Source organism: Ovis aries, chromosome 6 (genome assembly GCF_016772045.2).
Source record: "Ovis aries strain OAR_USU_Benz2616 breed Rambouillet chromosome 6, ARS-UI_Ramb_v3.0, whole genome shotgun sequence".
Taxonomy (NCBI): domain Eukaryota; kingdom Metazoa; phylum Chordata; class Mammalia; order Artiodactyla; family Bovidae; genus Ovis; species Ovis aries.
This window is the reverse complement of record NC_056059.1, coordinates 95,211,102-95,217,101: the sequence shown is the minus strand read 5'-3', so window position 1 is coordinate 95,217,101 and position 6,000 is coordinate 95,211,102. Positions and strand designations below refer to the sequence as shown.

Below are 6,000 nucleotides of genomic sequence, written 5' to 3'. Positions count from 1 at the left end.
CTCTACCTTGAGTAAAGCATCACTGAGAACACTGAAGCCTGTCCTTTCCCTTGACTGCAAGGTGGAGATTCCATACTGAGAGATGCAAGCTGAGAAGACCTGAGGTTACTGTTTGCTCCCCACCCCCCACCTGCCATTCAGCATTCAGCTCCAAAGCAGTATGTCTTAACATTGTCCTCACATCCAGCTTCAGAGCCATTTCCAACAAATAATTCTGAGACATGCAAATAAACAAGAACATATCACCTATACATTGGGGAAAAAAGCAGACTGTAAGTGGCTAGATGTCAGGTTTAATAGATAAAGACTCAAAGTAGCATTACACATATGCTTAAGAAATGAAAAGGAAACTGACTAAAGAGGTAAAGAAAGGCATAATGGCAATGTTGCAACAAGCACAAAGTACCAAGGAGCTATAAATGATGAAAAAGGAACTACATGGAAATTCTGGAGCTGAAATTTTCAATGAAAATTTCATTTGAGGAGCTCAACAGCAGACTTATGAAAGCAGAAGAAATAATTAACAAAGCTGAAAATAAATTGACTGCACAACAAAGGAAAATATAAGCAAGGTGAAAAGACAGCCTTCGGAATGGGAGAAAATAATAGCAAATGAAGCAACTGACAAACAACTAATCTCAAAAATATACAAGCAACTTATGCAGCTCAATTCCAGAAAAATAAACGACCCAATCAAAAAATGGGCCAAAGAACTAAATAGACATTTCTCCAAAGAAGACATACGGATGGCTAACAAACACATGAAAAGTTGCTCAACATCACTCATTATTAGAGAAATGCAAATCAAAACCACAATGAGGTACCACTTCACACCAGTCAGAATGGCTGCGATCCAAAAATCTGCAAGCAATAAATGCTGGAGAGGGTGTGGAGAAAAGGGAACCCTCCTACACTGTTGGTGGGAATGCAAACTAGTACAGCCACTATGGAGAACAGTGTGGAGATTCCTTAAAAAATTGCAAATAGAACTACCTTATGACCCAGCAATCCCACTTCTGGGCATACACACCGAGGAAACCAGAATTGAAAGAGACACATGTACCCCAATGTTCATCGCAGCACTGTTTATAATAGCCAGGACATGGAAACAACCTAGATGTCCATCAGCAGATGAATGGATAAGAAAGCTGTGGTACATATACACAATGGAGTATTACTCAGCCGTTAAAAAGAATTCATTTGAATCAGTTCTGATGAGATGGATGAAACTGGAGCCGATTATACAGAGTGAAGTAAGCCAGAAAGAAAAACACCAATACAGTATACTAACACATATATATGGAATTTAGGAAGATGGCAATGACGACCCTGTATGCAAGACAGGGAAAGAGACACAGATGTGTATAACGGACTTTTGGACTCAGAGGGAGAGGGAGAGGGTGGGATGATTTGGGAGAATGACATTCTAACATGTATACTATCATGTGAATTGAATCGCCAGTCTATGTCTGACGCAGGATGCAGCATGCTTGGGGCTGGTGCATGGGGATGACCCAGAAAGATGTTACGGGGAGGGAGGTGGGAGGGGGGTTCATGTTTGGGAATGCATGTAAGAATTAAAGATTTTAAAATTTAAAAAATAAAAAAAAAAGAAAATAAATTGACAGAGATTGTGCAACCTGAAAAGCAGAAAGAAAAAAAAAAAGAATGAAGAAAACTAGACACTCAGAGGAATATGAGACAGTACTAAGTACATCAATGCACACAAAGTGAATACCAGAAGGAGAGGAGAGATAAGAGCAAAACAAAAATGTGAAGAAATAGCAGTTGAAAATTCACAAAATATATTGGAAAACATTACACATCCATGAAGTTCAGCAAACTCAAAGGATAAATGCAAAGAGATCCATAGACAGACAAGTAAGAGTAAAAATGGTGAAAGTCAAAGGCAAGGAGGAAAATCTTGAAAGCAGCAAGAAGAAAATAGCTCATTACTTACAGGGAACCCCACTAAAATAAACAGGCGTATTCTCATCAGAAATAGTGGAGGTCAGACATCAGTGAGAGAACACATCCAATGGGCTCAAAATCGTAACTGTCAACCAAGAATCCTAAATGCAGCAAAGTTATTGTTCAAAAATACAAGTAGAAAAAAGATGTTAAAAGATAAGCTAAAAGTGAAAGAATGCATTAATCGCAGCCCTATCTTTGAGAAATCTAAAGAAAATTTTTCAGGCTAAAAGCAAATGATCTTTTTTTTTCAAATCCACACAAGAAAACAAAGAACACTATAAAGGTAATTATGCAGTTGTGGAATTAGATAATATAATTGTGAAAGAGTATAAAAGTGTATTTCTTATCTCTTTTTGTCTCTTAACTAATTTAAAAACTAATTGTATAAAGCAAAAGTGAAGTGAAGTCGCTCAGTCGTGTCCCACTCTTTGTGACCCCAAAGACTGTAGCCTACAAGGCTCCTCTGTCCATGGGATTTTCCAGGCAATAGTACTGGAGTGGATTGCCATTTCCTTCTCCAGGGGATCTTCCCAACCCAGGGCTCGAGTCTGGGTCTCTCACATTGTAGACAGACACTACCATCTGAGCCACTTGTTGAACCTGTAATACATAGAAATGTAATATATTTGCCATATTCATGGTCTTTCCCATAACTCCTCTTTGCTAAATGTGATACTGATTTTATGTGCTCTGTTTTTTACCCTCTCCTGGAATCCTAGGTAGTTCCCCTGCTGGTACTCTTTTGTGATGCAGGAGGAAAGAAGAGAAAGAAGATTAAGAGGCAGGAGCCAAGGATCAACAAGGGGTCCCTCTGCTGCATTTCCCAGGGGAGCTGAACCCCTGGAGTTAAGAGAAGTTGTATGTAAGAAAAGAAAACTTAAAGGATGGCTGTGGAATTTCATCAGGATATTCAATCAATTTAAATAGAAAGGAGAACTAATTTTGACATTACCTTTTGTTTGCTGATCTGTGCTTTGGACAGGAAGCTTTCTGAGCTACACTATTTTTAGGAAAAAAAAAGTACCTACTACATTCTCTACTAGCTTTTCTCACATTTGCTTCAAGATTTCCATTAGTGATTTTTTTTCCCCATCTTATATTGTAGACATTTTACCACTTGGTTCAAATGATACTTTTTATTTTTTACATCAGTAATATTAACGCTGATGCTGAAGCTGAAACTCCAATACTTTGGCCTCCTAAAAGGAACAGCTGACTCATTGGAAAAGACTGTGATGCTGGGAAAGATTGAGGGTAAAAAGAGAAGGGAGCAGCAGAGGATGAGATGGTTGGATGGCTTCACTGGCTCAAAGAACATGAATTTGAGCAAACTCCGGTAGATAGTGGAAGACAGAGGAGCCTGGTGTGCTACAGTCTATGGGTCACAAAGAGTTGGACACCATTTAGCAACTGAACAACAACAAAGTTAATTAATAATCATCTTTATTATTTCATTAATGATATTAATTGTTAACATTTCCTAGCCAAATAAGAGGCAGTTTGAAATAGAAAGAGTAGTTAAGTGAGAGATTGTGTTTTAGTACACTTTTTGTCATAAATAGCCTGGTGTCTTTGGGTTATCTATTTAAATCCTGTGAGTATCAAGTCTCTAACCTGGTAAATGATGGAGATGAATTGCTCAGGATTTGCAGGGGTAGACTTCAGTAGGTTTATGAACACCCAGAATCTGTATGTACAATTTTCTCAGTGTATATGTTTAGTTTTTGTTTTGTGGTTTTAATCAGGAAAGAGATTCTATAACTTTCCAATGATTTCCCAATGATAGAATGATTTCCCAATGATAGAATGATTTCCCAATGATAGAATGATTTCCTTAGAAAGTTAAAAAAAAAAAAAGCCCTCTGGACTGTGTTTCAAGATCTCTTATAGCTTTAAAATTATGTAATAGCACTAACTAAGCATTGCCTTTTTTCAATCTTGAATATTCTAACTTTGTTTACCTGTTGCCATGCAAAATGTGATTGCTTCTCAGTTTACTCAGTGTCTCATTGTCTGTGAAAGGACTGGTTCAAAAATGAAAAATATTTTGTTGGCGTCTCCTATTATGTATTCCTACGTCAATACTCCTTTGAGTCACAAAGGCTGTGTGACTGCTTTTGTACTGGAATCAAAAGAGAGGTGTCACCAGTTCTGCTTTTTGTTTGTTTAAATCTATCTTTTCAGCTGGAGTCTTGACAGATCATTCAATCCAGCCCATTCCTGCATGTTGAAAATGAGGAGCGTGAAGGGAAACTAAGCATTTCCCTGATTTAATTAAGACTACACTTCTAGTCCTGAGCAGCCGTGGGGTGAGTATCTTTCCACCACTCTTTCCAGTCTTTTTAGAGCCTCATCTTGCTTTTTAGGTTGTTTGTTTTTTGCTTGATCTTCTTATTTCCAATCTTTTAGAGCCTTGTTTTACTTTATGCTGAGATTTTACACCTCTATTTTATACTCAGTCATGAACTATACTGTCCTTTTACAAAAGTAGAAGACAGTGGGAAATAGTCTCATGTGATTCAATCAGTAGTGGGATGAAGCATGAAAAAAAAGATTCCTTTAAAAGATGTTTGTTAAAAGAAGCTTTGTTTCATTTCTAGTGAAGGGGGTAAAGTAATTTAAATGGATCTTGTTTATTAATTGACACATTGAATTGTACTTAAGAGCACACACTGCAACTTTAATCACAGTTTAATTCTTGCCTTTAGAGTCTTAGCTATTAATAACACTTTTTCTATAGATGATCAGGATGTGCCTCAGTACACAAAACGAGAGAAAGTGGAAACACTATTTTATGTGTAATGTTAAACACAGAGAACACACTTATTTTCCGTGATGTTTGTGAGCTAGTCAAAATCATCTCACCTTTATTTACCCCAGAAGAAAGCTAAACGACATTCCTTTAAGAACTGGGGGAATACACTATATGAATCTTGTTTATAGGAAACAGTGGAATATTTTCCAGGTGACTGTTTCTGATAAAAGTATGTAAAGCTCATTAAAAAAAAAAAACAATGAACATACATAAGCAACTTTATATGACCTGCTCTGTATGGAAGGATATAGGAACATTTCATATCCTAGAAAACAGTTAAAGAAGGCATATTATATTGGTCAGGATCCTGCCAGAAAAAAAAAAAAGAAATTATTTGAAGTCCTTCAAACACAAGAAAGTCGATAAAAGGAATTTCTGATACATGAATAGAAGAACAGCTGAACCGGTTTTGATTGGAGTAACCCAGAAATTAGCTACAGCAGGAAGCCCTTACTTTCCCAATGGAGAGCAAAACAAAGGGAGAGATTATATTACTAGAACCCAGAAACTAGGGCATCTGAAGAAGGTAGAACCACAGCAGTGGCTGCCCAGCAGGAGATGAAGCCGTGGATAAAATATAGTACCTGTAAGAATAGTCTCTGGAAACAGAAACACCCCAGCTTCTCCTCTCCCTCAACTTCCATGAGTTTCTCTCAATGCTAAACTTACTGGGAAGCCGAGAGTAGGGAGTCTGGGAAATACAGATTAACATAACGCAGCGCAGAGAGGAGAAAGAGTGCTGAAGGACTCTGATAGCAGACAGGGAGAGGACAAATAACTGGAGAGACAGTCTATTTGCAGAAACAATAACAAATATCCAATGATTATACAGCAGTGTAAGAAAATATGTAACCAGGTGCTTAAAATTAGACACGTGGATACGTAACTTTTCATTAAATATGAGACATGTCTCTGGTTGGAAGGTACATAGAATCAGGAGAAGCTCAGATGAGATGTGACTTGTCCTGTGACAGTATTTGATGTGGAGAAAAAGTAGGGAGCTATAGAGGGAAGAGATGTAGTGAAAAAAAAAAGCAAAGAATTATCTGGAAGTATATGCATGAAATGGGGGTGGAGAAGGAAATAGGTGGTGTGCTCATGTGAGGAGACCAGGAGGATAATGCCTACCTCCTCTTCTCCTTCCTTTTGTCCTTACTTCCTTTCTCCATTAAATCAAAAGTGTTTATTGAGCACCTTCTATTTGCCTTTTA

General features: G+C 37.6%; 1 long non-coding RNA gene across 1 annotated transcript in view; it reads left to right on the top strand.

Annotated features, from left to right (window-relative positions):
* Positions 1–4,070: 4,070 nt before the first annotated feature.
* The window catches only part of LOC132660014 (uncharacterized), a 47,441-nt gene continuing 45,511 nt past the window's right edge, over positions 4,071–6,000 (top strand). Inside the window, exon 1 of the long non-coding RNA XR_009601159.1 lies at positions 4,071–4,283. This is a non-coding gene — a long non-coding RNA (uncharacterized LOC132660014). The remainder of the gene's footprint in view (positions 4,284–6,000) is intronic.